Here is a 26897-nt window from a genome sequence, read left to right as displayed (position 1 = left end):
CCTTAAGCAAGCTTACAGCTAGGTGTTGTGGCCACCACCATCTAGTTCCACAGTTCAGAAAACAAAATGCCAAATGTTCTCATCCTTGTTCTGTCTCTGGAGGGGCCAAAGGAAGCTGCCATGGCTTTTCTTCATTACCTCGTTCTGACTTTTTTTCTTTTAATTCTACCCCTAGTGTTTCCATTTATTTTCCCAGTCCTGAGAATTCTACCTTAGTCATATTTTAAGTGGAAAAACCTATCTCTTTATCCCTATCATTATTACTGTTTATCAGAAGCTGCATAGTGCGTACAGCCTGGTGGTCATAGCAAGATATGCATCCGAATCTCTCCTCTGATGCTTACAGATTCTGTGACCAGAGTCAACTTCCTTAATTTCTCTGGGCCTCGGTTTTATTTTCTGTAGAATGGAGATGATATCTGTAGTACTGGTTTGCCATGTCGTTAGGAAATTCAAATGCTGTAATGTGTGTAAAACGCTTTGTAGGCTTGGAAGCTCCAGAGTCAGTTACCATCATTGTCATCATCCTCATAATTGTTTTTTTAAATGGCAATTATTGGCACCATCTTGAATTCACCTTCAAATTGTTTGTAGGGAGTGTTTGATTGGTGTCTTGTGGGGAAGTGGACGAGTCAGAAGACCCAGCTTCCAGTGCTGCAGTCTTGCTCCCTGTTCCCTTGGGGACTTTCAAAAAGTCATTCTGCCTCTGCTGGGCCTCAGTTTCCTTCTCTGTATAACAAGGAGGTTGTACCTTTTTGACCTGATGACTCATCGGGGCCATTCAGCCTCCAAATCTCTGATCCTCTCACCCCTTCTAACCTAGATATACAATTCTCAGTGTGCATGGTTCCCCTCTTATTTCTGTTGATTAGGTTCTTCAGTTACAGCCCTGAAGAAAAAACTGGGTAGGAAGAGAAAATAGCCTAAATTAAAAGGGGCACTGAAGTAGAAGCTTTCCGTGTGGATTCTCATCCAGACCATGACCCAATCTCAGTCAATTCACCTCTCTCTGATTCAGTTTCCACTCCTCTGATGTGAGGCAGGGAGGAGGGGCCCTCTCTATTTTCAGATCTATGAGATTTGTGAAACCAACATGTAGGGAGTCCATATGTACTGAAGAGGGGACACATGTCTTTAGTGGCTCAGTGAGTCCCAAGAGCCAGCATGGCCTGTGCCCTTCCAAACCAGAGAATCAAAATGACATCCCTCCCAGAAGTGCCAGATAGCATCCAGGCTAATCAAGGCCACAGCAGTCCAGGGAAGCATGGTGGGGGAATGAGTCTGGGCTTCCTAGGGAGCAGAGGCTGCTCTCTGCAGTCAGACTCAGGCATCTTCAGGGCCTGGCACCCTGCTCCCTCCCAGGGCTCTGCATACAGGCTTGTGCTATGACTGGCTGCAAATAGAAGCGCGTCTCAGCAACAAAAGAGATAAACACAATGACCACACTCCCAGAAATTAGTTAGTGCCAAAGAGATAAGGGGAAAAAAAAAAACAGGTCTGAGAAACACAAGAAAACAAGCAAAAACTAGGCAGCTTCCTGAAACAGGGCCCCGGGGGCACAGCGGCTGGTCAAGTCGAAAAGCATTTATGAAGTGTTTAGCGTGTGCCAGGCAGTATGCTAGCCACCGAGCACGAAGCATAAGGCAAAAGACGGCTCCCTGCCTTCCCATGGCTCCCTTTCTAAGGGGGAGAGAGAGTCTTACAGGACTTGCAGATGAGTCCAAATCCTAATTGAAACACCTTACAGGTATGAGAACTATAAGAGGTCAGCCTCAGCTTGCTCACCTGCTAAGTGAGCATCATAATAGTGCCTTCCTCACCTGGCTCTTGTGAGACTCCAAGGAGATCCAAAGAGCCTTGCAGATATTAAAGGGCTGTAGAAATATTGACTATCACGATCACTGTTGTTATTGTCATCATAGTTCTGATCAAATGAATTTCCCCAACATGAATCTATTGGCATGTGCAGCTGAAGGCACCCTAAGGAAGCCCAGGGTTTCCCAGATGGATGTGAGACTCCCCTTTGGCAAATGGAGATGGTTTCTAGGCAGAGACTCTGCTGAGAGAAGTTCCAGGACTCTCAGATAAATCCCCCTCAGCTATGATGTTTATGGAATCAGACAGCAATGGCTGCTCCTTCTTCCCCATGAATACTGAGTGTGGAAAGGGGGTGATGCTCTCTCTCTTTTTGGGGCTGCTCTTCATTTCCTCCTCATCCTGTGGCCTGCTTATCATTTCTGTCATGGCCTATAGTTTACTGCTTTTAATGCTACACCCAGGACCACATTATTAAGGATTAAATTGGATTTTTCCATAGTCACTGCAATATAAACTTCAACCAGCATTTAGCCATGCAGTTTATTCCTTGGGCAGTTCATTCATCCTTAGGGTAGTCTCTTGCCTACACTGGTACACGAACACTTCATCATTGACACCTGACAACTCAAGTCATTTCTTGGGCCAATACTCTCACCAAGTGAATGGCACCTGAGTGATAAAGATGGTGTCTCTGGACTTGGCTACTGCTTTGTGCTCATTCAGTGAGACATCATGACAACCAGCTAACTTATTAATTCCCTCTGATCCCTGCACTGTGCTAGGTGCTAGGGAAGATACAACATTGAAGTAAGATAAAATCCCACCCTCAAGGAATGACAGCCTCCGAAAGGTATGAAAGCATGACTATGTCATTGAAATCAGCAAGCATTTACTAAACACTCCTTCTGAGACTCTAGAGAAAGACTATAACTCTTAAACAGGGAGAACTTCACTTTGCTCATTTCCCAAATGGGAGGAGTATATACTGTGTACTATATACTACCTTCCCACTTGGGTTATTACAGGTAAAGTGCTTGGCAAATCTCACTGTACTGAAGGAGTGAGAGCTGTTATCATTCATTCATTCGTGCACCAAACATTTATTAAGTGCAGTGCTCTGTGCTAGATGTTAAAGACCATGACAAAACACATGAGTCCCTTCAAAAAGCTTCTACATTGTTATCTCATCTTGTATTTTTTCTTTTTTCCTTTTTTTGGGCATAATTTAGATAGAAATTGCCTTGGAACACGTCCTTTTTACTTGATATTCTATGGATAATCATTAGTGTCATCATGGTTAGTTTTGTTAGGGTGTTAGGTTGTTAGGTTAGGTTTCTTTGGGTTGTCTAGGTCAGTTCTCTCCAAAATTGTTGTCTGAACCAGAAATGGAGCTTTCGTCCAATAGTTTAGGAGTATTAAGAAGATGTGCTGATCTCTCTTTGTTCCTTGCATCAACTCTCATATTTGGGAGCTAATTTTCTGTCAGATCCCATTAGAGTCTGGAGGTCTGCAGGCAACAAGAAGAGACAGCAGCTACAGGCTTAGCATATTTTGTTTTTATTTATTTTTGTGGTTTGCCCACAGATAATACCTGAACACACCTTAGCTGCCCTCAGCTCATCCCATTCATTACCGTTTGGCTAATGGCCATTTGCCAAACGCCTCCAACTCATCCTCTGGTATTCTAGGAGCTTTTGTGGTTAGTACCTGCTAGCCCTACCCAGACTTTGGACCTAGGGAAGCCTGGTTTCCCACATCTCCCTCATCTTCTTGGTTAGTGAGCATCTCAGAGCCCTGCTTCTCAGGCTGCATTAGCTGTTTCTGGCCCCTATAGTCCCAGTTAAGAAGGAAAATGCTACAGTTTCCAGTGAAAACCCCAAAGGATATTACTTTTTACAGTGAATGGAGGATGACTCACCTGCCCAGTTGAAAGCCATTAGCTGGGGGCAATCCCCAGATTGAATCCTCATTCCAAGTGGGAAAAAAATAGTGTTTATGCAAGAAATGGATTTAAACATTGCTAAATATCATCCTGTTAAGGAAATTCATCTGATCACAGGCTATACAATTAATAATGAATTTAAAGTCTCATCCAACTGTCTGGATATGACTTTCTGGGTAATGTTTACAGTATTGTCATGTGATATATTAATCTCATTAAGTTTAGTTTAAAATATTTAAATTAGCACCATGATATTGTGAAATATTAAAATCAAATTTAAAAGGAGATTTTTAAAAATCAGCCTTCTTAGATAAGGGTAGTTATGACAGCTAAATTTGGGGGACAGGTTTTTGGGATAGTCCGTATGGATTTTGAGGGCCTCCCAATTGGGGCTTTCCTGAAATTAGTGAGACCTTAAGTGATCCTGGTTTACCTAGGGAGTCCTGCCTTCTGATCTCTGATTCTCCAGGACTTAGTCTGTGATTACCTGAGCTAAGAGCTATCCTCTAAGCTGCCAGGGCTAGGAAGTGCAATAACTACCTCAAGATTTCACAGCCCAGTTACTCAGTGGGCTTGTCCTCGGTCTATAAGGAAGAATCCTGGCGGCCAAATGTATTTCAGGGCAACATTGATCCCAGGCCCAATTCAATGGATCTCCTGTCCTATGATGTAATTGTCATCCTCACTTTAGTAGTAGTCCATACTGTTCCCCCACCCCAATTTCTTTCCGTACTTCTCTGGGGATCTTTGTTTTTTCTAAATAAGAAACAACCAACCAACCAAAAAAAAAAAAAAACAGCCATGTGGAGCAGTGACCAGGAGGATCTTATTAGCTATAGAAATGTCAGCACAAGCTCAGCACTGGAGGGGCCAACATCTACTATTTCATAGGCTTCTTCTCAGATCAGTTTGGCTTTTTATGCTAATTTTAACAAGCTGTACCTTCCTTGGGTCCTGATGATGTCCTTCACCAGGCCATTATCACCTTTGCCACTGCCAGATGGAAGGCCAAGGTCCCTTAGGCAGCCAGCAGGTAACAGCAACATCTGGAGATGGCCTCTACTAGACTCAGGCTGGTTAGGCGAGGGAGCTGACCTTGGTTACTGCCCAGATGCCTTACTTAGCTATCTTGTCTCCTTTATTTCTTTTGTGAATAGTCCTAATTCTATATATGATTAAGGATCCTCTCTCTCTCTCTCTCTCTCTCTCACACACACACACACACACACACATACACACACACATATTTAAAGATAAAAGTCTAGAGGGTTAACTAGAGGAGGTTTAAAGGTATGGTCTCCTTTTCAAGGGCAGGTTGGGTTTTTTTTTCTTTTTTTTTTAGAGAAATGAAGTCCACTTAAACCCTTTATTTTTTTTTTCTTTCCCAGGAAGAAACGCATTTAGTGAAGTGACAGGAGACTTGACTTGGACGTGACAAATAATCTATGCAAAATCTTGCAATTAGTAACAGCTAGATTAGACATTTTCAAAATATGCCTTTAATAAAACCATCACGAGGAGCAGTGCCATCTAATGTACGTAGTAAACATAGAGAGTGAATTATTAATAACTAGTGGGGCATGAGGCTGACAGGACTCTCATTTTTCTCTGAGCTATTTGTGTTCAGGGCTCTTAGAAAAAGGAACAGAAAGACAAATATGAACTTTTCTTCAGAAACTAATTATAGTCCCCCAGGACCAAAATGTCCCTGGCCCAGTGAGCAGACCCCCAAATGGGCCCAGTGGTGGGCACTGTTCTGCAAAGGGAAATCCACCTCCATTTCTGCCTTGCTCCTTAGGGTCAGTTCCATGCCATTAAAATTAAATTTATCTGGATGTTATGTAGTCCTCATTAGGAGTGTCACTGGTCATGTGATTTAGATGGTCATTTGTCAGCCCTCTCCCAATTTGTAACCTTCACAGTCACATCCTTGCTGAAATTGGCAGACTATGAACACAGAACCAAGCAAGCTTTCTTTTTGCTTTTCTTTCTTTCTTTTTTTTTTTTTAAACTAGTATGAGTCTTCAAATTGCTTCTGACATGGGCCTTTATCTACTCTGCTTTTTTTCTGAGATTTGCTTGTGGAATCGTCTTTCCTCTGGAAAGCCCAGGAAAAGCCCTCTCAAAGTTCCTGCTGCCAGTTGCCAATGAGTTAATTTTCTCCCATTGATGCTTCTGCAGAATTGGGACTGTTTAAGTAGACAAGGTCAAATTAAAGTATCTCACTGTTCATAGGGTGGGAGGGGGAGAAGGAGGGCTGCAGCTCTTTCTCCTGGGGTACTGCCCTGGCTAGGCAAAAAGCACGAAAGTGGAGACAGCTAGCTCCCTGGAGCCAGCCCAAGGCACAGAGATATCTCCTAATAATGCCCCAGCAGCAAGGCTTCCACTGATCGTCCATCCGTCTGTCCTGCACTCCTCCCTCCCTGCTTTGGTCCCCAACTCCAGTTCCCTGTGGCATCTGGATGCCAGCTAAGGTCACAGGGGAGGGTTTGCTCCCTCCAGGAGCCCTCCTCCCTAGGAAGCTGCAAGATGCAGCGCCCCAGCCTCTGCCTAGCTTGACTTTGGTGCTAGATGCCCCCACCGGCTGCTGCTGCTGCTGCTGCTGCTGCTGCATTTATGCGCCCCCCCCCCCCCCCACGCCGGCTCAGGCTCCCGGCTCCCTTTCCAAACGGGATGCCCGCCCAGCCACTCCACTCCAAGGCGCGCAGTGGCCCCTACCGAATACTACGCTTCTCGGCGGCAAATGCCCGTCCCAGGCTGGCGCCATGCACTAGCAGGCGGCCTCGGGTCCCAGGGAAGGTGAAAGGCAGCAGGGGCCTGGAGGTGCCAGGAAGACTGGGGGGAGACGGGAGGATGGCACTAAGCCTTAGGATCTGCTAGGTGCCCCCTCTCGGCAAGGGGTGCTGGCCATTTTCGCTGCCCGGGACAGGCAGGCGGGTCCCAGAAGTTGGGCGGTACCTTTGGGGTGCTCGCCCCAACTCCGAGGAACTAAGCCCCGGGGCCAGGGCCCCTGCCCGAACCCCCTGTCCGCAGCTTGCCCCCGTGGCACTGCGCCTCCCCTCTCCAAGCCTGGGCGGGTTTCTAGAACAAACAGCTAAGGACCTGAGCGGTGTTTCCTTCCTTGGCCTGGACCACCTTCCCCACCCCCGCCTCCCCAACCTTGGCGGCCATCAAAGTTCGCGGCAGCTGCGAGCTTGCCAGAGAACCAGCTATCTAGGGGCACTCCGGGGAGGGGGTTGCGTAACCGCGCCCCCCCCCCCATCTCCTGCCGTGTCTATTCCTGCCCTCCCTGCTACCATCTTTTTCCCCTGCCCCCCACCAGCCACACACACTAGGCTTGGGGCGGCCACATTTGGCGTCTGCCTGCCTGTCTCCGGACTTTGCCGGCTAAAGTTGCACCCCTGACGCCCAAGCAGAGGCCAGCCAGCAGCCGCCAGGAAGGAGCCCAGCACGGACACCCTCTCTGGTCTGGGGGGGCTGGGCTAGGCTGGGGAGCAGCAGCCCTGCGATCTACGCTAACACGTCGAACTGCAGCGGGAGGTGGCGGGTGGGGGGGCTCAGGGGACGGGGATTGGAGTGGGGGGGGGCCTGGTTGGGGCCGCCGGCTTACCTTGGGCTCCCTTAGCAGTGAGTGTGGGGCTGCGCGGTGACCGGCTGCTGCATCTCTCGGCGCGGCGCGGGCTGGGGCCGGCCAGGGGGAGCGGGAGCGGCTCCGGCTCCGGGTCCGGGGGCGCGGGTGCCCCGCATCCGCGGCCGCTGGCGGCCGGGGCAGCCCGCCGCCTCGCAGCGTCGGGGGGCGTCCGCCTGCTCCTAGGGCGCGCCCGAGCCTCCTAGCTGCGCTGCGCTGCCCACCCGGCCCCGGCGCAGCTGCCAACGCCTCCGCCGCCTCTTCCACTACTACCGGCCGCCGCCGCCGCCACCGCCGCCGCCTCCTCCTCCTCCTCCTCCTCCTCCTCCTCCTCCTCCCCCTCCTCCCCCCGCGGGGCGGGTGCTCCCCCGGTGCTCCTCCCCCCTAGGTGTCGGAGCTCGCCATGGAGCCGGCGGCGGCGGCAGCAGCACCAGGGACAGAGGCAGCAGGGGCAGCCCGGGCGGCGGGGGCGGCGGCAGCAGCACCACGGACAGAGGCAGCAGGGGCTGCGGGAGCCGAAGGGGTCCGTGGCAGGCCGGCTCCGGCCAGGGGCGGGGGCGCGGGCACAGGCGGCAGCGGCAGGAGAGGCGGCCGGTCCCCAGCGCCCCCCGCCTCCAGTGTCCTCATTGACTGCGCTCCGCTTGGGTTCTGGCGAGAGATCTGGGCTGGCTGGCAGTGGGGGAGGAGGGGGCGGAGAGGAGGAGGAGGGCGAGTGCCGGGGAGGGAGGAGAAGGAGAGCTCGAGAGGGGAGGTGGGGAGAAGGCAGAGGAGGAGGGGGAGAGCCCGAGAGGGAGATGGAAGAGAAGTAGGAAGGGAAAAGGGGAAATCAGAAAGGAAGAAGGAGAGTTGGGGAGGGAGGAGGGGGAGCTCAGGGAAAGAGGAAGGGGAGCCCAGGGAGGGAGGAAGGCAAGCCTAGGGAGGGAGGAAGGGGAGCCGAGGGAGGGAGGAAGGAGAGCCCAGGGAAGTCCTAGCAGCAGCAGCGGAGGCAGCAGAGGCGGCCGCCGGCTCTCTTCTGCTCTCCGTACATGGCCAGCCTGAGAAAGCAGGGAACTGCTGCCAAGCCCCTGGCCCTACCCCCTTGCTCTTTGCAGGCCCCCTTGCTCTGGTCTTGAAGGAAAGGTCAACACCCTTATGGGGCTGGTGCGGGAGGGTGGAAGCATATAGGGGGAGCCTCTGGGCTAGGCTGCCGGGGCTGCCCTCACCAAGCCTCCCTGCTGTTCCGCTCTGGCTCCCTTCGTCTCCGGCAGCAGGGCAATGGTGCGCGTGGCCCCGGACAGCTGCTGAGCCTATGCCTCCATCACCGGTCGTTCTTCCTCCGCTAGGGAGAGTTGTGGAGTTTCCTCTGATGTTATGGTTTGGCCCTGGAACTTGTTGAGTGCTCCCTGCAGGTGGCAGTCCCCTGCCTCCTGATCGTCCCTCCCTGGCAGGCCCCAGTTTGGAGATCAGGCCCCAGAAGAGTTCACACTGTCCCCGAGGGCTTCTCTTTGGGAGGGGAGGCGTTGGCTGCAGAGACATCACAAGATCCTTGTTTTTCAAAGGGGAGGAGGGGACTCCAAACTGGCTACCAGAAACCCCCAATCCTTTGTATTTTGGGAATTAAATATACACCTTTGGGGTGGGAGGGTTAGAATCTTAACCTGTCGCTTCATGGACCGCTGAGCTCACTCACAGCTCCAAGACTCACCCTCTCTTTGCTGGCCTGGCTCAAGAGCTGAAACAGTCTGGCTTCCCCCCCCCCACCCCCGCCCATTTTCTCTACAATCTGGCTCTCGATTTCTTTCCCAGGGTTGTTTTCCCCCCTACTTCCTTACCTCTAGGATAGGGACCTCTGGCCATTCCTTGACCCTGACCTGTCCATTTCCATGCCTCTGGGCTATGTCTTGATAATCCTAATTTCAATGAAATTGGTCTCCCTCCTAAGACTTTATATTATATTTAATGCATTTCAAACATTCTGAGAATGGATCCAGAGGTTTCCCCAGGCTGTCAGACAAGTCCATGCCATCAGTAGAAATCAGATCCCCAGTTTTCTAGTTGAAGGACCTGGGCCACTGAGAGCTGGACTGAGAGCAGTCCTTAGAGGCCCAGCCCCCATTTGTGACTCAACTCTTCCAGGGTATTTATTGTTCTGTACCCATTGTTCTGTGTCCTGTCCTCTGCCCCCCACCTCAGAGGCAGAGACCAGATTTCACCCGTTCCCTTGGGCACCTGGGCCTGTGCTCCCTCCAGTGTCCTGGCCCTACCTCTTCTTTTTCCTTTGCATCGTCCTGGTCTAACAGGCCTTGGACAGAGTAAACACTTAATAAAGGCTGTATTGAACTGAGTCTGTATAATGAAGGCAGGGGCAGGAGTGGAGGGCCTCTAGTGGTCCTTCCTTAGAATCAAATCTCCCAGAGAAAATGAAGTTTGTTCCCCTTAGATCCCTAGTACTATCCAAAGACTAGGTGGTGGTGGTGAGAAGCATCCCTTCTCTGCCTTCTTCTGTGCCCCTCCCCTCATATGCCTTTTAATGCTCAGGATGATCTGCCCCAGAAGCTGGCTGCCCACTCAGCTGCTCCCAGCTGAAAGTGGAGAGAGCCATGGGGTATTGACAGATGATTCCCATAACCCGTGAAACCCTCTATTTTCCAGGGGTGGGAACTTAGCCTTAAAGAGTTGGAGTGAGCTGCCCCCATAGTCACAAGAGCTAGGAAGGGCCACATATGGGCCCCAGCAGGAAGAATGCTGAGCCTGGGTTTCTTCTACCAGGCACCACTGTCTTCCTGCCAAGAATTCTCAGCTTGCTGCTTCTCCTTACCTGTATGTATACTTGGTTCTGGATTCAGCCTGGGGCGGGGCGCTGGGGGCAGGTAGGGGAGGGTTTCTTAGTTTGAGGGTTAGGCAAAAGAAGCCTGCACTCACACCTCTGTACATACACACACACACACACACACACACACACACACACACAAATATATACATATACGTACATACATATATGTGTGTATATATATGTATATACATATATATATATATACATATATATATGTATATATATGTATGTATGTGTATATATATATATATATAGTATATATATATATATATATATATATATATATATATATATATATATATATATATATATATATATATAGTTGTTGAGTCATTTCAGTCATGTCTGACTCTTTATGGCCCCATTTGGGATTTTCTTGGCAAAAATCCTAGAATGCTTTACCATTTGCCTCTCCAGCTTATTTTACAGATGAAGGCAAACAGGTTTAAGTGGCTGACCCAGGGTCACACAGCTAGGAAATATCTGTGGCCAGATTTGGACTCAGGAAGAGTTCTTTTCCTGACTCCAGGTCCAGTGCTCTAGCCACTGCTCCATCTAGTTGTCCACAAATGTATATGTATCATTTGTAAAAGCTGGTCTGTTGGAGTCTTGAGGTTTCTCCGATTTGTGACATTATGTGTCCTTGGGCATTGCTTTGAAAGTTACTGGAGATCTCTCAAGATAGAGCTCAACCCACTGAATCATCCAGAAAGAAAGAAGGAAAGGGGGACAGGGAGAGAGAGAGAGAGAGAGAGAGAGAGAGAGAGAGAGAGAGAGAGAGAGACAGAGAGAGAGGAAGGAAGGAAGGAAGGAAGGAAGGAAGGAAGAAAGAAAGAAAGAAAGAAAGAAAGAAAGAAAGAAAGAAAGAAAGAAAGAAAGAAAGAAAGAAAGAGAAAACCAGGTAGCAAATTGGAACTTCTGGCTTTATTTTGGACATTAGCATGTTGGTTCCATTTCTCTCTCTTTTTCTTTTTTCTTTCTTTTTTTTTCCTAATGATGATGTTTGCTTCTGACCTTGAGGGACTGCCTCCCCTAGGCTGATGCCCTTCCAAATGGTGTAGTGGGGTGAAGTCTTGAGTCATAGTCAGGGGGACTGGGGCCGACTCCTGGTTCTACCACCAATTACCACCTTTGTGACCTTGGACAAGTCACTTCTCTTGAAACTCTGTTTTGTAATGTTAAAAAAAAAAAAGAAGAAAGGCAGGGGGATTGGAAAAGATGCCATCATGGTCCCTGGCGAACCTGTACCCACCAGGCAGGGGATAGTTCATGTACCCATGAACACACATGCATGTTCTTTGAGTCCATGCTATGAAAATGCCTCATTTGAGCCTCACAGCAATCCTGGGAAGCAGGGAAATCCTTCACAGTGATTATTATCCTCCTTTTACAGATGAGGAAATGGACAGGTAGAGAACCGAGAAGCCCTGAGGACACTTTGGGGGGCAGTCCTGGCTCTGGATTCTGAGCCCCCAGTTTCCATCACTGCCTCTGATGCTTCCTCCCTCTTGAACCTCAGGGCCCAGCTTAGCCTTCTTCCTCTTGTGCCATACAGCCACTAGTGCCCCACGTCATTACCTTAGTTCTCAACTCCTGGGTCTCCTTCCTGGTCTAATCCAACTCCTTGACTTTCCAGGAGACGACCAGTCTTGTGTGGGGAGCCTGGGCTGAGCTTGCTGGGAGATGTGTGCCTAGGAATGTCACTCAGTAGTTCTTCGTCTGGGCCCTTTCTCTCCCTGAGACTTTTTTTTTAATCTATAAAATGAGGGAGTTTGTCTCAGCTCCCATCTGAAGAATTAATATTCTCTGGCCTGTTCTTCAGAACCAAGTCCTCTGCCCTCTATTATAGGCTCTGCATTGTACCATGCTAAGTGACAGCTGTTGTCAGACCACTTCAGACTGATAGATGGGAGGGCTCGGCCTAGCTCAGTCTCCTCTACCTGGTTCCCATGGATCAGGATGGGATGTTGGTCCTGTTTGTTCCCATAATTCTCCTGGTGGTTTGGGGGCCTTTCTGTAAATCTTCCTTTATTGCTAATCCATAAAATCTAAATCTGCCTTCCATCTCTCTTAAACATGTCACTATAAATAACGCTGCCAAGGAAAGATGGAAATTACACTTGGTAACAATGGAGAACTCCATTTTTCGGGGTTGTGTGTGCAAACATAAAAATCCCCATGTGTGTACATAGCGTAGCCAAGAGGCAAGCCACATGGGGCCTGAGAGGAGGACAGGAAACACAGAAAGTGCCACTTAAGACCAGCAAATTCAATGCCTTAAGAAAAAAAAATTGGAAAAAAAAAGCCAAATAACAAGGTTGAAAATTCCACAGGTTAAGTTTTAAGTGAACATTTTCAAATCTATAATTTGGGAGAAGTGAACAATAGAAAGCCACTCTTAGCAGGTTAGGCTTTTAGTAGAGTGGTCTGTAAGCAAAACCGTTTGTGGCGCCGAAGAGAGAGTGTAGAACCTGAGTGTGACCTTGGGCATGTGACACTTTGGGATCTGGGACCAAGCTTAATTTTTACAAATACTCTCCCATTCGATCCTCAAACCAACCCTGGCATATGGATTCTGTTATCACCATTGCCATCTTGTATTTAAAAAACACACAAGGTTGAATGATTTGCCCAGGGTCACTCAGCTAGTGAGCATCTGGGGCTGTATTGGGGCCAGCATTCAATCCACTCTATGATTTTGCTGCCCCTAACCTGTTACAGCCTCAGTCTCCCCATTTGTAAAATGAAGGGAAGGGTATGCACCTCACAGGCTCAAACGTGCAGAACACGCAGAACACTGCATAACTCGGCTTTGGATCTCCCCTCCTTAGGTGCCATGCTGTCTCAGGGGCCGCAGTTTCCTTGGTTCCACTTACGCCAATGAGCCTGTTTATAAACATGCTACATTCTCACAGAAACCTTCACCTCATTTCACTCAATCCACCCAATATTTCAGGCACCTATCATATCCGAGGCACTGTGTTAGGGGCTAGGATCAAAGATAAAATTCAGCTGTTCCTCTCCCCAAGGAGCGTGCTTTCTCCTTGGGTTGGAGTAGAATACAGCATCATTCACAGACAAGTTGACACCAAGTAGTTTCAGGTGGCAGAAAGTGCATCCACGTGTGTGGGCTGGAACTAGGTCAGGCTGCTGCTGTTTTTCCTCCTAGCAGTCTCTGGTCAGCATCTCCCAGACCCACTTAGTCTACATCTCCCTGCATTTGTGGGTGGTTCTTTGCAAGCTCATTGCCAAAGATGAGTACTCATACGTGGTCATGTTTGGTTTCCTCTGGAGAAGATTTAAGAAGATAAAGCCTAAAGTGTTTTCAGGAGACTGTGTGGACCTTGGTCTCTCATCCATCTTTTTTGTTTGCTTGTTTTGTTTTATTTTCCCCAAGCTGAGGGACTAGCTAAGGTGATCTGAGAGGGCCCATGGCTAGAAGACTTTAAGGGGGAAGGGACAAAAATAAGCATTTCTTCAGCATCTCCTTTGTGATGGGAACTGTACTAAGCACTTACAAATATGATCTCATTTGATTCTGCCAATGGCCTTGTGCGGCAGGGGCTGTTATCATCCCATTTTAGAGGTGAGGATACTGCGGCGCATAATGGGTAAGTGACTGGCCCAGGGTTACCCAGGTAGTGAGTATCTGAGGCCACATTTGAAGTCATCTTTTAAGATTTTCTTCTCTCCTTTAGTATCTTTCTGGTCTCTTCTTATTGCTTCTGGATGAATGGTTCTGTTTCTATGAAAATATAATGTAGGTTCCCATGTGAGCATTTTTTCTCATTTGCTCAATTAGTCAGTGGCCCTTAAGTCAAGGCTTCCTGTGCACCAGGCCAGGCATTGTGCTGGGGGTTGGGTAGGAACTCCATTTACAGAAGAGAAAATCAAGGTTCAGAGAAGCATCCAAGATGGTGCAGCCAGTAAATATGGGAGGCCAGAACTGAACCAAGCCTCCCAGAGACTGCAGGTCCAGAGCACTGTCTGTTTGGTGACACTTCTTTCAAAGTTCTAACGCATTTGTTCCTCCTTGTGATATAGGCCCAAGGCCCACAATTTACTATGGTTAGAGCTGGAAGGGGTCCCAGAGACCATCTAATCCAATATCCTCATTTCACGGCTCAGGAGCACGTGCTAACCAGTCTTGTATTTTTGAGGAGCATGTGGATCCTCCCCAAGGAAAGGGAAGTGCTGGGAAGAACATGGCAGCTAGAGCCAGTTGACCTGGGTTCAAGTCCTGGTCCAGCCACATGGCCTCGAACAGCCCTTTGTCTCCTTTTGATTGTGTCTTTAATGATTTTTTTATTTTTATTTTTAGTTTACAACACATGGTTCTACATAATTTTGAGTTCCAGATTTTCTTCCCTCCCTCCCCCCTCCCTCCCCAAGACAGCATGGAATCTCATATAACTACCATGTATAACTTCGCATTGAATTAATTTATACACTAGTCAAGTTGTGGAGAAGAATTATGACCAATGGAATGAATCATGAGAAAGAAGAAACAGACCCCCCCCCCCAAAAAAAAAAACAACAACCCCAAAACAAAAACAAAAGAGAAGAAAAAAAGGGGAAAAAAAGGCGAGCATGAAGTGTGCCTCAATCTGCATTCATACTTCATAGTTCTTTCTCTGAATGTAGATAGCATTCTCCATCGTGAGTCCCCTGGAGTTGTCTTTGTACCTTGTGTTGCTGAGAAGAGCGAAGTCTGTCAGGGTTGGTCCTCACGGAATCCATATATCTGTGGTTGTGTACAATCTTCTCCTGGCTCTGCTCTGCTCACTCAGCATTATATCGTATAGGTTTTTCCAGGTTGTTATGAAGTCCGTATCATCCCCATTTCTTATGGCACAATAGTATTCCATCACCTTCATATACTACAGCTTGTTCAGCCATTCCCCAATTGATGGGGATCCCTTTGATTTCCAATTCTTAGCTACCACAAAAAGAGCCGCTATAAATATTTTTGCACATATGGGACCTTTTCCCGCTTGTGTGATTTCTTTGGGATACAACCCTAGAAGTGGTATTGCTGGGGTCAAAGGGTATGAACATTTTTATGGCCCTTTGGGCGTGGTTCCAAATTACTCTCCAAAATGACTGGATCAGTTCACAACTCCACCAGCAATGTAACAATGTTCCAATTTTCCCACATCCTCTCCAGCATTTATCATTTTCCTGTTTTGTTATTTTAGCCAATCTGACAGGAAAGATGTGGTATCTAAAAGTTGTTTTGATTTGCATTTCTCTAATCAGTAGTGATTTCAAGCATTTTTTCATATGCCTATAGACATCTTTAATTTCTTCCTCTGAAAACTGCCTGTTCATATCCTTTGACCATTTCTCAATTGGGGAATGGCTTGTATTCCTATATATTTGGCTCAGCTCCCTGTATATTTTAGAAATGAGGCCTTTATCAGAGATACTAGTTGTAAAGATTTTCTCCCAATTTTCTGCTTCCCTCCTAATTTTTGTTGCATTGGCTTTTTTTTGTGCAAAAACATTTCAATTTAACATAATCAAAATTATCCATTTTGCATTTTGTAATGCTCTCTATCTCTTGTTGGGTCATGAATTCTTTTCTTTTGCATAAATCTGATAAGTAAACTATTCCTTGCTCTCCCAAATTACTTGTAGTATCAGCCTTTACTCCTAAATCATGAACCCATTTTGACTTTATTTTGGTATATGGTATAAGATATTGGTCTATGCCCAGTTTCTGCCCTACCATTTTCCAGTTTTCCCAACAGTTTTTGTGAAATAGTGAATTATTAGCCCAGAAGCTGGCCTCTTTGGGTTTATCAAAGAGTAGATTGCTATAGTTGTTGACTTCTCCATCTTGTATTCCTATTCTATTCCACTGATCCACACCTCTGTTTCTTACCCAGTACCATGTAGTTTTGATGACTGCTGCTCTGTAGTACAGTTTAATATGTGGTATGGCTAGGCCACCTTCTCTAGCATTTCTTTTCATTAATACCCTAGATATTCTAGACCTCTTGTTTTTCCAGATGAATTTTGTTATTATTTTGTCCAGCTCAGTAAAATAATTTTTTGGTAGTTCAATTGGTATGGAACTGAATAGATAGATTAATTTAGGTAAAATTGTCATTTTTAGTATATTAGCTTGGCCTAGCCATGAGCAACTGATATTTTTCCATTTATTTAGATCTGACTTTATTCACATGAAAAGTTTTTCATAGTTATGTTCATATAGGCCCTGGGTTTGTCTTGGCAAATAGACTCCCAAATATTTTATAGTGCCTTCAGTAACTTTGAATGGAATTTCTCTTTCTATCTCTTGCTGTTGGGCTTTGTCAGTAATGTATAGGAATGCTGAGGATTTATGTGGGTTTATTTTATATCCTGCAACTTTGCTAAAGTTGTTTATTATTTCAAGTAGTTTTTTACTTGATTCTCTAGGATTCTCTAAATAAATCATCATATCATCTGCAAAAAGTGATAATTTAGTTTCTTCTTTTCCTATTCTAATTCCTTCAATTTCTTTTTCTTCTCTTATTGCTACAGCTAACGTTTCTAGTACCAAATTGAATAGTAGGGGCAATAATGGACATCCTTCTTTCACCCCTGATCTTATTGGGAATGCATCTACCTTTTCCCCATTACAAATAATGCTTGTTGATGGTTTTAGGTAGATGCTATTTATAATTTTGAGGAAGGTTCCAGTTATTCCTATGCTTTCTAGTGTTTTTAATAGGAATGGGTGTTTTATTTTGTCAAAGGCTTTTTCTGCGTCCATTGAGATGATCATATGGTTTCTGCTAGTTTTGTTGTTGATATGGTCAATTATGCTAATAGTTTTCCTAATATTGAACCAGCCTTGCATTCCTGGAATAAATCCTACCTGGTCATAGTGTATTATTCTCATGATAAGTTGCTGCAATCTTTTTGCTAATATTTTATTTAAAATTTTTGCATCAATATTCATTAGGGAAATTGGTCTATAATTTTCTTTCTCTGTTTTGACTCTACCTGGTTTGAGTATTAGTACCATATTTGTGTCATAAAAAAGAATTTGGTAGGACTGTTTCACCTATTTTCCCAAATAGTCTACAAAGTATTGGAATTAGTTGTTCTTTAAATGTTTGATAGAATTCACAGTCTTTAATGATTTCTGATCCTCCTTAAAAGCTGACAGATCACAAGAGCTCCTCAGGGTTTTCTTTGGAAAGACCCTAGTTCAACCTCTGGAAGCTCCCTGGGTTCCTTTTCTCCTTCCAGTGCCCTATCCATGGTCCTGACCCTCCAACAACATCTCTTCTTTCTCCCCTTTTCCCAGAGCACTTTGTCTGGGACTGTTCTTGGCTGGCCTCTAAGTTCTTCTGTCTTGTGTATAGGCTATCCTCCCTTTCATTCCCACTTTTTAACATAAGCCCCTTGATGGCTGTAACTGCTTCTGCAAGGCCAAGCAGTGCCTGGCACACAGTAGTGGATTAATAAATGCTTGTCAAATTCAGTTGACATGGGCTGAATCCCTTACAGTTGGCACACCACAGGGGACACTGAGACCTTTCCTCACTGTGTGACAATGAGTGAGCCACTTGATCCTTGGAGCTTCAGTTTCCTCATCTCTAAAAGGACAGTCTGGGTTCAATGGCCTCTCATTTCTCCACCACTAACTCTGTGATCCTATCAGTGTTTGGCATAGGAACAACCTCCATTCTTCTGGCATCCATTAAATTCAGTGAGCATTTGTTAAAACCAGGCATGCAAAACATTCCCTGTCCTCCACGAGTTTACATTTTGTTTTCCCCAAGCCAAGATTTTCTGCTTTACCATGAGAACCCTGGAGAAGACTGGTCCCACTATCCCCTTCTCCTTTCCCAAAATACTCTTGTGGTCATAGGTAGGGCATAGGAGTGGAGGATGATACGACCATGGAAGAGGCCCACCTTTGTTTCCATTTTAGTTGGCTTTCACCCATTTCTTTAAGGGTGCTCAATTCCAAGGAAGTGAGTTATGGTCTTTGTTGCCTCCAACCTCACTGATTAGTTAGAGGGGGTAGACTCCTTATTTAACTCTAAGCTCTTCTGGTCAACATTTTAACAAAGAAGCTTTTCCAGGTGGTCAATGTGGGTTTATCTTATATCCTGCAACTTTGCTAAAGTTGTTTATTATCTCAAGTAGTTTTTTACTTGATTCTCTAGGATTCTCTAAATAAATCATCATATCATCTGCAAAAGTGATAATTTAGTCTCTTCTTTTCCTATTCCTCCTTTCTCCTTTTCCTCTTCTTTTCCTGTTCCTATTTCCTATTTTATTCCTATCCTTCAATTTCTTTTTCTTCTCTTATTGCTACAGGTAACGTTTCTAGTACCAAATTGAATAGTAGTGGTGATAATGGACATCCTTTCCCTCCCAGAGAGATCAGCTGCAGCCCTCTGGCTTGGCAGGGTGCTAAGTACTCATTTTAAAAAGGGATAGACATAGGGAGGCAGTGTGGGATGGGAAGAGCCAGAGCCCCTGGGTTTGAATCCTGGCTTAGCTAATACCTGCCTTTGTGAACTGAAGGAAGTCTCCTTCCTTCCTGGTGCTTCCTGCTAAAATAACATCTTTGCTACCTGTCTCACTCACCGGTTATTAGGGGGATACAAAGAGACAATGGAGATAAAGCCCTTTGTAAACTGTTAAGGGCTATGTAAATGTCAGTTATAATGAAGTAGATGATCAACACACCTTCTAAAATCAGACATCTCAACATAATTAAGCCTAGCCATGTCTTTTGGAAAGCTCTTGCTATCTTATAGATGAGCATGAACATGCCCTCCCTTATTCTCAAGACCGTGGACTATTTGGTCATGGCTGATTGGCCCCAGGGGGTCAGACATCCCAGGCCAGAGCCGTGAGAGCAGAGCGTGTGGTCCGGCTTTTGCAGCATGGAGGGGGTGGGAATGGGTTTCATTGAAGGTGAAAAGGGATGTGTCTCATTTCATTTGTAATTTCTGAATGGGTGATGATAATTCACACTATCTAGTGCTTTCTACCAACAGCTAGTATTTTTATAGCACTTAAAAGTTTGCCTAGCTTTTTGTGTATGATCTCATTTGATCTTCATAGCAACTCTGTCACAGAGGTGCTTCTATTATCCCCGTTTTACAGATGAGGAAATCGAGACTGAGCTTGTGTAAGCTCCTTTTGAATAGGGACTCTTTCATTCGCTATGTTTATTTTCCCAGTGCCTCACATAGAGTGATTAATAAATACTAGTTGTTTGAATGTCAAAGATCAAGACTCTAGGAAGTATTTGAGAAAGCATTTACTTTATGTCTTTTTGACTCCACGTCCAACTTTTAAATCCACTATGACCCCGGCTGCCTCTTCATCCTCTTCTGCTCCCTCCACCATTTTCTTTCATTTTCCTCAAATCAGTGTTGCTGAATTATGATGAAAAAGAAGCGGAAGGGGAAAGTAAAAATGCCTTCTTTTTTTCCAGTCTATCCGCAACACTTACTTCCAGCTAAGGCATTCAATTGTAAAGGGACTTTGAAAAATGCTGTCACTTGGTTAATCCTTTTATTTAATTTGAGAAAGTCTGGGGACTCCTTAAGCTCTTGGCCACTATCACATAGTGATGTATAATGCCCCCCAGTTGGGGTGGGGATGGGTAACTTATGGCCACTAGAACCCTGGACCTGGAGTCAGGAAGACCTGAGTTCAAATTCAATCTTAGACACTAGCTCTATGATCCTGGCCAGTCAACTTAATCTCCATTTTCCTCATCTGTAAATTGCAGATAATAATAGCACCTTCTCCGAATTATCGTTAAGAATCAAAAGAGATTATATTTGGGAGTGCTTTGTAAACCTTAAAACAAAAGTTACTAGATCGAAGCTTTTCCTGGGAATGTTGCTGAAAGTATATAAGGTTTTACTAATTTGTTTCTGGCTTATGTATGGAACAGAGAAATGAGCTTGCCATTGTCATGAATCCGCCCTAAGCTGTTTCTTAGATGCTTGCTTTATTTCTTTTAAAAACCATTCAGGTTTTCACATCCCAGTAGAATATAAGCTTCCTGAGGGCAAAAACTCTCTCTCTTTTGTTTTTTATCTTTGCTGCTTAATGAATGTGTCACATTTCAACTGAACAGTTTTATACAATTGTGTTGCCCCAAGGCGTAGACACAGGTTTCTTTTAAAGGTTGTTGGTGAGGTCTTGTTCATATTGCTTTTCTATAGGACACAAAGTACTGTCTTGTATCTCAAGAACAAGAAGGATGCAAGTGAGCACAAGGTCCCAGGTCTGATTGTGATCCTTGTAGCAGACATTGTTCAAACTGGTGAGGGGAAATCAATGAATACATCAGCTTCCCTAGAAAAACCCCTCTGAAGGCTGGACCCACTTGAGCCTAGGTCAATGGCACCCCTTTCCTGTCAAGGAGAGAGCATTTTACCGTGATTTTGCCAAGTCACAATAAATATGGAACATAACCATTACAATCTACCCTCTCATCTTTTCATTTTCTTAATTATGGTAAGTATTTATTAATCACTCACTTTGTGGAAAGCATATAAAAATGAAGCTAAAAAAAGTCCTTCCTCTTGAGCAGCTTACATCGTACTTGAGAGAATAGAACATGTGCTTGGCCAATGAATCTGATCACATACATTGAAGTGACCGGATCACTAAAGTAAAGAATCCTCAAAATAATTTTAGAAGGAGAGAATGCTAATATTGAGGGAATCTTGGGAGAAGCCTCATTTAGCAGATGCCTTCTGAGTTGTGCTTGGGAAGAAAGGAGGGAGTCTGAGGCAGATAGTGTATCGACTCACATGCACCCTTCTCTCCTGCATGAATTAAATCATATACTTTTCTGGTTGTGACAGGAAGCAGTTTTCTGTTAATTTTCTCCTTTATTGTGAAAATTGAGGTTTGAGTATGGAAATGGAATGGGTGGAAATTTGTAGGCTGTAAGGCCACTCCTGAAAGAGTCTCTGTTTCCAAGTAGGAGTTCAAGAAATGCTGGTGTTGTGAGTAGTCCCCAAATGAGCAAATCACAGTGAGTTGGTTCCATGATATAGGTGCTAGGTACAGGGAGGAGATGGGTGTGAGGAAGATGGATGGAAAGGGAACAATGTCCACCATGACTACCTTGGGGTCCTGTTTGAAAGGTAGTTGCAGTTGGCGTCGTTAGAGATGATTTTTGCCTTCCCAGACCTTCCTTCTCTTTTTATTTTGGAAATCTTCTGTGCCCATCCACGTATAGCTCACTTGTTTTCTGTCCATGGGTTCTGTAGCAGAAGATACCCCATTGCAATTTGATGAGGGTATCTGGGCTGGGCGTGCTGCCGCTTTGAAGATGTAACATAAAGGGGAATTCATCGATGATTTGTTTTCCCTGCTGAAGCGACATATGAAAATGCATCTCCAAGTTTTCTGCGAGTGGGGAAAATGTTGTCTCCTGAGAATTCTGGTGACGCTTCAGATTACATCTAAAAACCGGCTCATGATTCATTCACGCTGTGAAAATAGTCATCAGCCAGCCTCTTCACCTTCAAAATCATAAGTTGTTGGTGCCTTCTTTTTTAGGCATAGGGTGTTAATGAACATTTGCACCTATGAAGCCCTTTTTTCTTTGGAAAACTTTGGTTGGGATCCAAGATTCTGTTTCAAGGAATGTTCTGGCACTATGTCTTGAAGTCGTCCTGGTGCAGCAACAGTTGCGTTCAACATTTATTAAGCACCTACTGTGTTTAAGGCACTGTGCTAGGCTCTGGGCCTATGGTTTCTTTGCCCATGTGGAATTAGCATTCTACTGTGGTGTTATGCAGACAGGTAAATATAAAGAATATACAAGCAACCCATGGAAGATTTCAAAAAGAAGAAAGGCCTAGGAAATGCCTCATGCTGGAGGTAACAGATGAGGGCGGGAAGCTAGCAGTCAGGGCATCGACCAGCATCCGTAATTCCATCTCTGAACTAGAAATGTGGGCTGGCCTGTATTTGCATCATCAGATAGTTTTGTTCCCAGGCCTGGTGGGCCCCTTGTGGGAGTTAAGAGAAATGCAAAATGGAATCAACTTGTTAAAAGGATGCTCATATTTGAGGATTTTGTTTGGAGGGGGGGTGTCGAGGGGAGTGAGTGTTGGCGCCTGATACTTTCACTTGGTTCTTTCTTGAGGCTGCTAAATTTTCACAGAAGGATGATTTTTACAATGAAATTTTTCGGATGCTGCTGGATTTACATACATATGTTTGTGCATGTGTGCGCATGAGTCTTTCTATGTAAATAATAATTGTGATAGTTGTTTTCTGATAGTCGTGTGCCTGGTACATAGTAGATGCTGAGTGAATACTTGGTAGTTTGCCATTCATCTAAACTTATCTCAAAGAAATTCCTGTTTTCGAAAAGAGGAATATCGTCTCTGGATTAAAATGGCACTGACATTGCTTTTATAGATTTCCCTGGTATTAGGGAGATTTTAATTCCTAAAAGGTATGTAGATGCAGTGAATTCAAATACTAAGTGGTTGGTGCCAAGTGCAAGCAGAGAGTCCACATTTTATTTCTGAATCTTGATCGACAAATTAGGGGGACATTCCTTACTTTCCTAATGGATATCTCTCCTCACCCACGACCGAGAACACATCTAATTGTCTCCCCTGGCCAGATCCCCAGTCTGTCCTGTTGTTTACAGTCCAGGCACAACTCATTTTATTGTGCTGCCCAGATATTGCGGTTTGTACAAATTGAAGGTCTGTGGCAACCCTGCATCCAACAAGTCTGTCAGCGCCACTGCCCCCACAGCGTGTGCTCGCATTGTGACTCTGTGTAACATTTTGGTACTTCTCACATTTCAGACTTTTTCGTTATTATTATGTCTGATGTGATGGTTTGTGATCGGTGTTTTCTGACATTACTGTTGTCACTGTTGGGGTGCTACAAACCATATCCATAGAAGAGAGTGAACTTAATCAATACAAGTTCCCCATCTCTTTCCCTCTCTTTGGGCCTCCCTGTTCCCTGAGACACAACAATATTTAAATTAGACCAATTAATAACCCTGCAATGGCCTCTAAGTGTTCAAGTGAAAGACTGAATCAATGTGGCAAACTTCATTGTGGTCTTATTTTTTTAAATTGCTACAACTCCCCTAACCTTCAGGAACTACCACCCTGATCCCCGCCACCAGCAAAAACATTCCTCCCTGAAGGCTCAGATGATGATTAACATTTTTCAGCAATAAAGTATTTTCTAATTAAGGCACGTGCTTGTTTTAGACGTGTTACTATTGGACACTCAATAGTCTATAGTACAGAAGAAACCAAAACTTTCATATGCACTGAAAACCAAAAAGTGGTGTGACTCGCTTTACTGTGCTATTTCCTTGATTGCAGTGGTCTGGAACCAAGCCTGCAATATCCCCAAAGTGTGCATGTGCTAAGTGTAATTTATGTAGGATAGCTTAGATCACTAGGTGTAGTATACTAATGTACCTTCTGTGGAGCAGATAGTTTACTTTGACATTCTCTGTAGCATTCTACCGTGTATGTTATCTCTCATATTTTATCGGATAGCCAAGTACATGCACAAAGTGTGCTCTAGGATAGAAGCATCTTATGATCCGGCCTGCTCTGCTCTGGTCTAGCTCATCCCTCTCTTTACTATAACTGCAGAGTACATTATTGGCACTGGCATTGCTTTTATTGTTGGTGATTATTGGTGTCTATCATTAGATTCTCACAAAATACACTGTGTGGTTGGAAGGTCAACCAAAGATCTATGGTTCTTCCAAAAATCTGTGGTTTCATCATCATGTACAGAGATTATCATCCTCCATAGTTTATCATGATTGTTATTGGTTTCAAGAATAGCTGCCACCCAGAATCAGTCCTCATCATTGTTGGGGCCTACTTTTAGGTGCTGGGCCTTGTTGTACGTACTGCCCCGCTTGCCCCGCAGGCGGGCACTGGCCCTGTACTTGGCACTATGTGGCTTGATTGGGCTGGCCAGTGCTTGTGCTCCATGCCCAGGGTCACCTTCATGCAACAGTGAGCTTCATTGGGCCATTAATTTTCTCAGGTCTTGAAATATGTTTTGGCAGAGAGAAAGAAGTGCACTTAGTGAATAGTCCTGAGAAGGAGAGAGGGAGAAGGGTTGGTGCCTATTATTGGTTAGGAGGCCCAGGGATACTGACTAAGAAGAAGCTGGGCTCAGTACATACTATATAATATACTCTACTCTGCCTCAGACTTTGAAAATGGGGCTCCTCATTGACCCTGAACCAAGGTGCCGTGTGGGACTTGAGAAATCAATTCCAGCCCAGCCCAACAAAGAGGAATCTTGATGAGTACCATGCTGTGTTTAAAACCTAAATGAATGGAATACTGAATTCATCATAAAGGGACCCTGATGGTTTTGGGGGCGGGGTAGTGATCTTTCCAGTCAAACTCATGTATTTGCTATTTCTCATAAATGGCATCACAGCTCCTGCCCGGCTTTTGTCAAAACTGCCTTCTGTGCCTAGCACATCCTCCTCTTCCTCCTATTCTTCCTCCTTCTCCTCCTCCTCCCTGCTTCCTCCTTTTCCTCTTCCTCCTCCCCTTCTTCCTCCTCCTCCTCCCCCTCTTCCTCTTCCTCCTCCTCTTCACTTCTTGGAGAAACACCGGGGTTCTACTATGCCTTAGTTCATACACTATCTCCTACATGAGTTTTTGCCAAACACTCCAGTGCTACCCATTGATTGTGAAATGGTTGGAGAAAGAAAAGCCTGTGAGGATCATTATCCTTTCCTTATGAATGAGGAAAACAGTCGGATCGGTGCAGAGACACCCAGTGAGCCTGTGTCCTCCTGGCTTTGAATCCTGCCTCCCAGTCCTGTGCGGTATCAACTAACCCTTTGTAGACCTGAGGAAGGAAACAGGGCAGATTGGCTGATCAGATGGTTCTGTCTAGTTACTCTCCCAGTAGAAAGTGAACTCCTTTCAGGCAAGTATTACTGTTCTCATTACTCAAATGAGGAAATCAAAGAAGTTGGGGCAGCTAGGTGGCACAGTGCATAGAGCTCCAGGCCTGGAGGCAGGAGGACCTGAGTTCAAATCCAGCCTCAGAGAACTCCTAGCTGGGTGACCCTGGGCAAGTCACTTCACCCTGTTTGCCTCAGTTTCCTCATCTGTGAAATGATCTGGAGAAGAAGATAGCCAACCACTCTAGTGTCTTTGCCAAGCCAACCCCGATGGGGTCATGAAGAGTTGGACACGAGGGAAAGGACTAACAGCAATAATGACGGAGAGCTTTAGTCACTTGCCTGGGGTCCCGTAGCTGGTGAATGTCACACATCTGAACCCCAGTCTTCTGATTCTAAACCCAGCATTTTATCCTTCACACTTCCTTTGGGGCTGGCCTTCTTATCAGATGGCTCTCATACGTCGCTTGTCATGTATATTAAAAATATTATGGCTGCTATGAAGTAAGAAACTTTCCAACGATAATTCAGAGCCCGGAGCCCCAGTTATGATTTTCAAGAGCTGGGAACAATACGTGAGCACTTGGAGATTCACCCTGTCTCTCCCTCTACATTTCGCCCCTCCCCTCCCCATGCCAGTTCCTGAGCACCAAAGACTCACCTCTCTCCATCCTTTCCTTCCTAGCACCTGCTGCCCAAAGACAATGATGTTGATAATGAAAGAAAGATGAGGCTGGTCTGTTTGGTGCCTCCCTGATCTGCTCTGCTGTGCAGCCCCTGAGAGCCCTGTGGATGAGTCAAAGCCTTGTTAGGAGCCAAGGCTGGACGGTTAATATGGAATTTTTATTTTTCTCTGATTTATTTCAGAGCTTGATGGGAGAGAAGGGAGTGTTGCCCTGGAGGCAGACGGCCCAGAGGCCCCTGGAGTGCCTTTGTTGGTGGAGGCTTCTCCTTGGAGGGCATGCTTCGGTTCAGCTGTGGGAGGCTGCCCTTACCCTTGTCTAATTGTTCTTTGCGCCGGAGGAGCAGTTAAATTGTAGCTTGAGATAAGATCATGCATTAAAACAAGGGCCGTTCGTGTGTCGGAATTGTCCTTCTCAAGGCAGGTATCGGATGTGGCTTCGCATCAGCTGTGGTGTTGTGAGAGGTCCCCAAATTCAAATGCCCATGCTGCTATTTAGTAGCCATGGAACCTTGGGGGAACTGTTGACTCTCTCCAAGTCTTGGTTTTCCTGTCTTTAAGCAAAGCATTTGGATTCTGTGGTCTCAGAGGATGCTCCCCTTTCTAAATCTGTGATCCTGAATGTGTTAATATGGGGTGGGGGTGTGTGAGAGACAGCTTCATGACGATGGATAATTGCTTTAAACATGCATAAAATTATAAAATATTAACCATATGAAAACTCATATTAGGGGATATGAGTCAAAAGAGTCCTGGATTTTGAGGCAGAAGCCTGAGATTTAAATCTGAACTCTTCTGCCTCCTTGCTGATTGACATTGGGCAAATCACTTCCCTTCAGTTTCCTATCTGTAAAATGGGAAGGTTAGCTGGATGGCCTTGCAAGTCCTGAGCAGCTCTAGAACTGTGCTCCTTTAATGCTACTCTTAGTTCAACTACTATTCTGAAAAATTAATATTTAATTAGCAAGATGTTTGGACAGAATTACTCTTCGTAATAATCCATGTTTTATGGCACTTTCTTAGAAATGAACAACCTGTGAGTTAGCTGATATAATTATGTAATCCCTATTTTTCAGATGTGGAAACTGA

At 45.4% G+C, this 26897-nt stretch overlaps 2 protein-coding genes across 3 annotated transcripts in view; one reads left to right on the top strand and one right to left on the bottom strand.

Moving 5' to 3' along the window:
* Positions 1 to 7395, bottom strand: part of INSYN2A (inhibitory synaptic factor 2A) — a 90504-nt gene extending 83109 nt beyond the window's left edge. The window contains exon 1 of the mRNA XM_036734506.1: positions 7371 to 7395. The gene's annotated coding sequence lies outside the window, so the exon portion shown is untranslated. The remainder of the gene's footprint in view (positions 1 to 7370) is intronic.
* The window catches only part of DOCK1 (dedicator of cytokinesis 1), a 604993-nt gene that overhangs the window by 294799 nt on the left and 283297 nt on the right, over positions 1 to 26897 (top strand). The window lies entirely within an intron of this gene.

Source organism: Trichosurus vulpecula, chromosome 8 (assembly GCF_011100635.1).
Source record: "Trichosurus vulpecula isolate mTriVul1 chromosome 8, mTriVul1.pri, whole genome shotgun sequence".
NCBI classification, from domain to species: Eukaryota; Metazoa; Chordata; class Mammalia; order Diprotodontia; family Phalangeridae; genus Trichosurus; species Trichosurus vulpecula.
The sequence above is the reverse complement of the archived record's forward strand: the minus strand, read 5'-3'. Positions and strand labels throughout refer to the sequence as shown.